This window comes from Myotis brandtii, unplaced genomic scaffold (genome assembly GCF_000412655.1).
Source record: "Myotis brandtii unplaced genomic scaffold, ASM41265v1 scaffold643, whole genome shotgun sequence".
NCBI classification, from domain to species: domain Eukaryota; kingdom Metazoa; phylum Chordata; class Mammalia; order Chiroptera; family Vespertilionidae; genus Myotis; species Myotis brandtii.
This window is the reverse complement of record NW_005370478.1, coordinates 864719-875265: the sequence shown is the minus strand read 5'-3', so window position 1 is coordinate 875265 and position 10547 is coordinate 864719.

Genomic DNA, 10547 nt, shown 5'->3' with positions numbered 1-10547 from the left:
GGTCCCTTTGGTCTGCAGGCCAATGCTCTATCCACTGAGCTAAACCAGCTAGAGCTCTCCCAGTGTTTTGTATCTAACTCTAGGACCACATTTATCAGGTGGCAATCCAGTACGTTTGTGGATCCTGTCTCCATCAACCTTCATTTTTATATCCCCAGGAGCCAGCACCTTGCCTGGCACACAGTAGGTATTCAACATTTGATTGTCGAGAAACTAACTCTTCCCAAGACTGACTCACACTCAGGTGATCCAGAAGCACCATCCAAAACCACTTCCTGCAGGGCTGAGCTTGTTGTCACGGCAGGAGACTTGGAGAATTCGGGCAGCTCCCTAACCACTAAGCCACAGACCAGCTTCCACCTCCAGCACCTCATTACCTGATGTCTACAGGAAACTTGGAGCCCAGTGGGCACCAGGCAGCAATCAGCCACTCCACAAGCACTGATTGTGCACTCACTGTATACAGGGCACCATAGCACCAGGAACCTTCAGTGGCAGGAAAAGAAGTGGGTGGAGCTCACAAGCCATCAAAAATAAGGTTGTTTATTTTTAATTAATGGAAAAGATGATTTGATTTATATTGTCCTCATTATACTTCCCCAATTTCCCCATAGTGGGCCCATCTTCCTTGTGTAGCTAGTTTTTCATTTAAAACAACTTTTGTTGTTGTTGTTATTAATCCTCATTCAAGGATTTTTTTTTCCCATTGATTTTTAGAAAGAGTGGAAGGGAGGGGGAGAGATTGAGAGAGAGAAACATCGATTGTTTGCCTCAGATCGAGCCTGCAACTGAGGTAGGTGCCCTTGGCCAGAATCGAACCCAGGACCCTTCAGTCCGCAGGCTGACGCTCTAGCCACTGAGCCAAACCAGGGCTAAAACAACTTTTTAGGACAATCTGAGTAGGAGTAGCAAAGATTTAGGCACATAATCACTGACTAATATTATTGATAAATTACCAGTAGGATCCATTTGCTATATACCTAATTAGTCATTAGTCATGAATGGGGAAGCAAGGAGACCCTCTCTGAAGTCTGGCTTCTTTGCAGTCTTTCTGGTTCTCCGTCTTTCTTGCCTATCCCCTATAGGGGCCTCCCTGCTGTACACCCAACTCAACACTAGGTGGCAGCCTAATCACAGGCCCTTGCTAAATTAGCCCAGCCCTCTGCTTGGCTCAAAACCAAGGCCTGGGGCTTCAAGGGGTTACCTAGTGCCAGGCATGTCTCATGATCCGCCCTACCCCACAGCTGGGGACCAAGGAAAGCTACCTGCTGCCAAATACAGACGGAAGCCATGGCGACAAGAGGAGGTTTGGGCTAGGTCCCCAGTCAGCGCTTCTGCCAGCCGAGCCTACCTTTCCAACACAAAGGTCCAACACAGCCCGTGGTGCAGTGAGGGAGGAGCTGAGGCCTGGGTGGCGGCCGAGCGGCTTGGCATGGCAGCCTTTCAGGCCACAGGCTACTCTGCCCACAGGGCCTGGAGTTCCCTGTGGCCCTGAGGCCCAGAGGCCCCTCTAGGATCCCATCAAGCCTAGTGACACAGACTTTCTACGTTCAGCTTTTCTCTCTACTGACTCCTTCCCCTCAATGTGACAGCCCAATCAAGGCGTTCCCATCTGAAAACGATTCTGGTCTCTCCCTTCACCATCCCTCTCTGGGCCTTTCCTTCTCCAAACTTACTGGAAAAGTTCCCCTCACTCTCTCCCCTCATCACCTCCCACTCACTCCTCAACCCACTGCGTTCTGACTTCTCCTCCTGTCCTTCAGCATTTGCTGTGTCTGGGGCCTGCCCTGCTCCCACAGCCAACCCCGGAACCTTTCAGCCTTCCTCTCATGCCATCTCTTTGACACAGGCCACACTTGCATCCTCTCCTTGGTCCAACTTCCTGTTCTTCTCCATCCCTCTTTAAAATGATCTTCTTGGTCCGTTTGATGCACCCCCCTCAAACCCAACACTCTTAACTCTTTACCTGGGACATATATCCTGAAGATTTCCCAATCTCTACCTTAGGGCCTGACACCCCCTCAGCTCCAGTGCCCCATCACCAAGTGACTCAACATGCCCGCGACCAAACTCAACTCATCTCCGTCCCCAGGCCTAACGTATGTCTGTCCCTCCTGTTTTCTGTCTCCATGAAGAAAATCACCAGCAATCCAGTGGCCAAAGCAGACTATTGACAGCCATCGTTTACTCCTCCATGTCCCTCCCCACCCACATCCACTTGCTGGCCATGCCCTGCCACAACTACCCCCTCAGTGCCTCTGAAATTTCTCCTGTCTCCAGCACCACCACCACCACCATGACCACCCTTGGCGCCAGAGCAGGTCCTCATCTTTCCTTCCCTGAACACTGGACTCGGTCTCCCCGCTTTTACTCCTGCCCCCACCACTGCATTCTGCTCACTGGTCAGTTCCCTTTATAAAATGCAGAGAAAATAAGTCATTTCTATGCTTAGAACCCTTTGGGGCCCTGAGGGTAGCATCCAAATGCTATTGCATGGCCCAGAAGAACCTTCAGGACTTGGCTCCACCTGCCTTCTCCAGCCGCAGAGCAGCGTCCACCCCCCTCCCTGGCCCAGAAAGTGTCCCTGGGCATCCATGCCCTCACCTTCTACTATACCTTCTGTCTGCACTACCTCTTCCATCTCCTTTTTGTCCATTGAGACTCTGATCAAGAACTGTAAACTTCCTAACCCCAATTCTGAACTCAACTCATCTCCATCCCCAGGCCTAACATACATCTGTCCCTCCTCCTGTTTTCTGTCTCCATGAAGAAAATCGCCATCAATCCAGTGGCCAACGCAGACTATTGACAGCCATCGTTTACTCCTCCAATTGGGTACCCCTTCTCTGCGTTACCTTGATCAAAGTGTGGTCACATGTCCACTAAACTCTGAGCTACAGGCAGAGAACTGTGTTTTTGGTCTTTCAGTCCCTGGCACCAAGTTCATTGCCTGACACAGAGAACAGGTTAAACAAATGTTTGTCGGGTGGGTAGATGAATGGATGGGAAAATGAAAAATAATAGACTGGGAAGAGCTCCCTGCTCATTCAGAGGTGGTCTAGTATTTAAATTCCTCATCTCAATCCCAAGCCCCGGCACCCATTCCCTGAAGCCACACCTTCAGAATGACACAAAACAGCACAGCTGAATGCTTTCCCTGGCACGGAGAGGGGCTGGGGAGGCAGCTTCCGTAGGTTTCCTACTAAAAAGTTCAGGCACTGAGTAGAATGCAGCCACTGCAGGGCTCCAACTCTGCTCTCACTTCCGCCCAGAGGGGTGCTCCTGCCAGACCAGGGAGATGGAGCAATGCAGGTGAGCACCTGGCCAGAAGAAGGGAGGTCTGAGTATCATGTCGGCTTAGGGGGAATCTAGAACAAGAGCACAGAAAGCAGGGCCTCTACTGACAATGCACATGAGATGCAAACACATGAACAAGTCTTCAGGACAAAGAGTTCATAGGGATGCAATGTGCTCAATAGCACTGCCGGTGCCGCCATACTTGGTGGAGCCTGTTTTACCGCCTGCGTCTTTGTCCATGCTCTCCCAACACACTGCTTTTTAAAGCCTTAGCCATCCTTCAAGACCAAGTGCGGATGCGCCCTCTGTGAAGCTGCCCCACAGGCACCCACCCCCAGTCTGAATAAACCATTATCTTCCCCATACTTCTGTAGTACGTTGCACATATTTCTTTTACAACACTGATCTCCATTTCTCTTTCATTTGTATAGCTGTCTTTTTCTACAGCCCTGACATAAGTTATAAATGCCTGGCAGAGAAGAACTAGGTTTAATCCATGTTTGCATACCTATGGTTCTAACCTTGCATTCTAGGCATGTGATAGATGCCCATTGAATTGAATAAAAATTTCAGAGCATTTCAAAGCACTATACAGAAAACAAGGTTCATAAGTTCAAAGTCGATGAAGAAAATACGAGTGATCACATGGGTGGGGCTCATTGGGAAGACTTCCTGGAGGAGGTGTGGCTGGAGGAAGCTACACAAGGAGGGGCTGAAGGAAGCCTGACCTCGACTTCAGGGAGGGAAAGGCCAGGCTTCCCTCCTTCCTTGCCACCCTTTCCTCCCCACCCAGTATAGACAGTGGCAGGATGTAGAGTGGCCAGAAATGCGGAGTCTCAGACAGACTGCCTGGCTGCATATCCCAGCTTAGTCACTTACTAGCTCTGCAGTCTTTGGCTGACCACTTCACCCATCCGGTCTGTTTCCTCCCCTGTAAAATAGGACAATAATAGTCCCTACCTCACTAGATTGTGTGAGGATGAAAAGAGTTAATCTATGTAAAACTCTTACTAGGTGCCAACAGCTCATCTCAGTTAACTCATGTAATCCTCACACAGCCCAGTAAGGTTGGTACTAATATTATCCTTACTTTTCAGGTGGAGAAACTGAGCCTCAGAGAGCTCGGTGTGGGGAGATCACTCACGTTTCTACCCCAAATGTCAAACATTCTCCAAACATGACCAACGTGGACCTGCCCACCCCAAACCACCCAACTCATTCCCGGAAGAAGCAGAACCACAATCATAGCTCAAAATAATTAACCTTCGCTTTGTTATCGTTCGTAACCATCTGCTACACCCTTTCACATTGGATTCTCACTACATCTTGGAAAGAGCCGTCAGCACCCCTGCTTTTCAGATGAGCCCTGGGGCCCAAAGGGGGTGAGACTTGTGCCTCAGGGCTCCGTCAGAGCAGCCTCCAGCCCAGAGCTGGGCCACAGGGCATCGGGCTCTGGGCAGCAGCCCACACCCTCCTCTTCCTCACGCCCCCTCCAGGGGCTCAGCAGCTTGTTCCCCAGATGAACCCACACCAGCCTCTTTGGTTGCAGGAGCCTCACTCATAGCATCAAGAAGGTTGGGGAGTTTATAATAAAATGTTCAAGACTCCAGGGTCTAGAGACGACAGGAAAGAAAAAGGACACAATAACCAGAAATAAAGAAAAAAGTGTTCAAAAGTAATTTGCGAAATAAAGTTGTTTAGTTTGGAAGATGGCAATTTTCCATCTCTATAAAAAAAATATGGACAAAGGAAATGAACCAAAAATTATATGTAAAATAAAATGGCCAATAAACACTTGGAGGAAAAACCAATGTTCTCTTCACAACGTAGGGAGTTCGGCACTCGGGTACCATCAAATAAAGCGGGGACTTGAGACCACCTTCTGAGAGAGTCATTTGGTCTCTGGCATGTGAGGGCATGAACGTTATTAATGTTCTTTGAATCCACAATTTCATTTCTAGATATCTAAGGAAAAATTTATAAATAGGCACAAAAATGTTTAAGAATATTCATGTTGTGTGTTTTATTATAAAAGGCAACCTAAATAGGGAAGAGGGGGATGATTAAGTAAGTAACGGCACCTTCATTCAGTGGAATTCTTCGCTATTTAATGGCCTTAAAAAGAGTAATTGTGAAAATCAGAAGAATAAACAGTATGCTGTATATAAAATAATCCCTATATTATAGAAAAATGTCTGTCTACGAGAACACGATAATGAAGTGATTAAAAGCCCAGGCTACAGAGCCAAATAGCTTCCTCCCACACACTTTCTTCCCCACTTGAGACATGGATTGTATTTGCAGTGGGTTAGGGAAGCAGTGGAATAAGAGACACAAAATTAGGGAAAGACTGGGTGTTACAGGAGCCTAGAACTCCCCAGTCTGATCCTCGAAATACATACTAGATTCTGTGCCTGAAACTGTCCTTCACAAGTTCTGTGACCTTGGGCAAGTCACTTCTCTGTCCCTTGTTTTTCTCATCTGAATATAGACATAATAATGGTACCTACCTCACTGATGCTAGGAGGACTGAATGAGTTAATAACTGCAATAAAGTAAGTTGTATAAAGTCCTATGTGTTAGCCATTAAGATCATTACTTATGTATACACGTACTAATAGAAGGATAGACAATCAAATGATTGTTTCTGTGGGTGGGAATGTTTATTCTTCCTTCTGATATCATAATTTTCTAAATCTTCTTTCATGTACCTGTAGTACTTTTAATAAGAAAAAATATATATTGCTTTGGAAAAGAGACAAGGGCTAAAAGTTCAGACCCAGATACAAGGGACTGATGATTTACTAGAAAACTGGAGGGGTGTGGGGGGGGGGGGTACCCTAGACCATGAAAAGCCGGACTAGGGAAACTAAAAAGAGCCCCCAGGCTGTGTGGTGACTACGTTAATGTGTGCACAGTCAGTAGTGGCTGAGATGAAGTGGACCCTCAGTGCCCTCATCAGTAAGTGAACTGACTGCATTGCACTAACAGGTCCCTTTCAGGCCTGATGGACTCCTCGCCACTTCCTCAGCAGCGTCTTCTAGTGTCCGTGGTCAGGGCATTCATTTCACCTGAAATTTACTCCCAGGCCCTGAGTGAAGGTTTAGCTGGTAGACCTTGGCCTCTGTGACTGTTTCCTGGAGCCCCACTGCCACCATCCAGCCCTCCATCCCTTGCCCGTGACCAGCTTCCCTCGATGGTCAGAGATACAGACCCAGTAGTCAGGCCCACACCAGTGCGCATGGAGAAAGGTGACTTCTCTCTTGTTCATGGCTGCCACTTCACCAGCAGATATGGGGGGGGGGGGGGGGTAACACACACATGTGCCTGATCTGTATTCCTTATAACCTTATAACTCCTTATGCAGCAACGGATGGCAGGTCCGTGGATTCATGTAATCCTTGCAATAACTGCAAAGGCCACCAAGCCTCACACACATGTGCCTGATCTGTATTCCTTATATCTCCTTATGCAGCAACGGTTGGCAGGTCCGTGGATTCATGTAATCCTTACAATAACTGCAAAGGCCACCAAGCATTGGTCACTCCCAGTTCAGGAGTCAGGGAGTGAAAGCAGGGTCTTACTCTGGTGGGAGGAGTCCTGTCCCCAGTCCCACAGCAGCTCCGTGTGGATAACTAGAGACAGGCTCACTGTGAGACGGTCCAGCTTTCTGCACCACAAAGGCTGCATAAACTGAAATTATTTCCTTCTGCCTCGTAGATAATTATAGTATTACTTTGGATTGATCTGCAAACCACGGCTCCTAACATTAAACTTTATACTCATTTGTTCTGAAAGAGTTAATGGTGTATCAACTAACACACGGGTAATTGAAGGAAGTCTGTGGTAAACCCTTTTGTGGAAAAATAAACATACCTTTGTTAGTGAATAATCCCACTGTTGTTGTTTTTCTCTAACTTCTGTTTTTAGATTTTTCAAGGTGTGTCTTGTATTTATTATTTATAGTTTGGTGTTTTTTAAAAGATAGAATGAGTGATCCATTTGAACATTCATTTTGTATACATTCCTCTTCTCTGTATTCAAACGAACAGCTCACTGCTACTACTTAAATAACAACACCCCCCCCCCATATGTTTCAGTGTTCATCAGTTTAAGACGCACTTTCACACCCAGTGTGTATTTTTAACCTCACAACAACCACGTGTCCTGAGCAGAGCTTATCAGTTTTACAGGTAAGGGAGCAGAGGGTCAGAGCGGTTAGGACCTTACTCAAAGCCTTGTAGCCAGTGAGGTGGTGAGCTGGGTTGGTCTCTCTCCACCGCTGAAGATAAGAACCTTGTGTGGGTGCCTTCTTGTTTTCCTAACGTCAAGGTGTCTGAAGACAGTGAGTGCGCACATTTACCAATAGCCCGTGGCCCCTGGATGACCTTGGTGCGCACAGCACACTGCACCTGCTCCTCACGCTCTGCCCTTTAAATGAGGACTGAATTCCAAGCCCACTAGTAACTCCCTACTCACTGGCTTTCCCCTTGGCACATCCTCGGTGTTCCTTTTTCATTCAGTGTGCTCAGAACACCCTGTCATCCTCTCTTAATCCTGGCTTCTCTCTGGGAGGGATAGGTGCTTTGATCAATGAAGGAGGAAATAGTTCAAAGCAGACCAACCCTAGTAGAGACCAGAACAGACAGGTTTGTAGGGTTTGTAGGGAAACCAGCACAAATCCAGTTTGCCCTGACTGGTGCTGCAATGGAGCTTTTCCCCATTGGGTCCTGGGAACCCCCTTAGCCTCGGGTGCTGAGCTATCCCACTCTAGCCCCAGGAGCACAAGGATAAAGCCCAGTAGCTCTAGTGGGATGGAATAGGGGGCCAGCCCTCATGATTTTAGAGGAAAGCTGTGTCCTCCAGAAGAATGGGCAGGGCTTCCACATCAACTCATCACACATTTACTACAAATCAGCCTTGTCCCAAAGAGGGCAAATCCAGAAAGGAGGATTATGCAGATAGATAAGCAATGATAAGGATGACAGAGTAAAATAAATGCTGTAAAAGATGCACCATCAAAAGACTATTGAGGGCAAGCTAAGATGCTAAAGAGAGATCTCATCTGTTGGGATCATCTGAAAATATATTATGGAACCGGTGGTGTTGGAGTTGTCCTGATTGGATGGAGGAGGAGGAGAGGAAAGCATTCATGCTGGAACAAGGGCCCACAGGAGGCGGAAGGCAGCGTAAGCTACAGTTCCGTGGGGATGACAGGTCTATACTCTTGACCAGAGATGATGGTAGTATTAGGGCATGGCGGGAAATGTACATTCCCCTCACATGTAAGCCAACAAACATGTGCTACCACCAAAACTCTGTGGAGTTCTGAGCAGGAACACTGGTGAAGCAGGAAAAGGGAGAACCCCTCCTCCCACTGTTCTTGCCATGATGTTCCTTTTTCCTCCCTATGAGAAGATTCTTCCAGTTTGCTTGCTCTAGGAGCTGGACACTTAGTTCTGGGAAATTCTCACTCCCTTTCAAATGGCAGCTTTCCTGGCCAAACCAAGGAGGCTAATCATCATGTTAGTCACATGCTCCCTGCGTGGATGGGGACTCAGAGAAACAGCAGGGCCAACGCAACCTGTCCAGTTGGGGATTAGGCCCAGAATGGCTAATAGAAACTCACTAAGTCACTGGAGACTGTCAACAGGGATGGCTCTGGTGTCTGCCTAATCCTTCCTGGCATTTCCAGGGCTGAACTTGAGCATCTGGGCTCCCGGGATGCTCTGACCAGGGTCCAGGTAGGGTAGGTCTGAGAGAAGAGGCTCCAGTTGGGCACAGAGAACATTAGGAGGCCTGGAACTGTCCGCTATTCTTTGTCTCTCTAAGAGCCATGCCTGTCCCCTGTCGCGCGTCACCATTCTCTGTTCCTGGGTGGAGGTGAAGGTGTCTGGTGAGCAGCCAATTTTAATTAACATTTTACAAAAACTGTCTTCCATTGTTAGAAAATTATTTGGTGCACATGTCTTGTTCTCCAGATGAGACAGAGTTCCTAAAAGCAGAATCATATTCTTTATCTCACCACGGGTAGCACATACCGGCTGTTAGACATAGGCAGAAATGAATCAAGTAGAGGTCAGCGATGAATTTCTCAGCAAGTGTGTAAGAAGAAATCAGAGGCAAAAATGAGTTTGTTGCTCTGAGATATTTCTGTTTTCTCCAAAGCAGAGTGAGCAGGGGACAAGAGCTCTGATAGAGTCCCTGCCTCTGTCTGTCCAGAGTAAAGTCACTCGTTTGTAACAACTCATTATGAACTTTACAAACACTCAGACTGCCAGTCCCAATCTCCCACCTCCTCATCTCCCTTAGCCCGAACTACCCTCTCTGGTGAACCTCCCTCTACCCTACACACAGACACACCTCATTTACCTCTCTCTGCTTCTGTGGACCCACAGCTATTCACAGCCCCAACCCCAGGCGCAGATCGGCCCTGGGCACATGGAAACACACAGGCTTCGGAGGCAGGCAGACCTAAGTTCAAATCCAGGTCTTTCACTTTTCTCATTATGTGGCCTTGGGTGGTTTACTTAACATCTCTGTACCTCAGTTTCTTCACCTGAAAATTGGATGTAATGATACCTACCTCACAGTCAAAGCATCTGGCTTGTTAATTCCCTAACTTACTTTTCCTTAGTTTCTGAACCTTTCTGGGTGTTTTAAGCATATCACTCACAGCTGGGTGGGCCAGCTCCATCCCTTCTCCACTGAGTGGCCACTTCTCTGAGGATTTCTCAGTGTCCTCACTTATGGGGCTCAGCGATACCACCCACCTCTCAGGACTGTCATTAGCATCTAACAAAATGAGATGGCACTGAAAGTCAAATCCAGTCAGATGATACTTACTATTACTGTTACCCTCTCGGGGACTTTCTCTGTCAGATTTGAAATTACTCCTTTGAGCCCTGGCTGGTGTGGCTTAGTTGGTTGGGTGTCATCCTGTGCAACAAAAAGTTGCCGATTCGATTCCTGATCAGGGCACATGCCCGGGTTTCAGGCTTGATCTATAGTGGGGAGCGTGCAAGAGGCAGCCAATCAACGTTCTGCTCTCACATCAATGCTTCTCTCTGTGTATCCCTCTCCCATCCTCTATCGCAAAAAAAAAAACCCCAGAAATCTGAGAGAGAGAGAGAGAGAGAGAGAGAGAGAGAGAGAGAATGAGAAGGAGGAAAAGGAGAAGAAGAAGAAAGGAAGAGAGGGGAGGAGAGAATGAGGGAGGGAGGAAAGAAGGAAGGAAGGAAGGAAGGAAG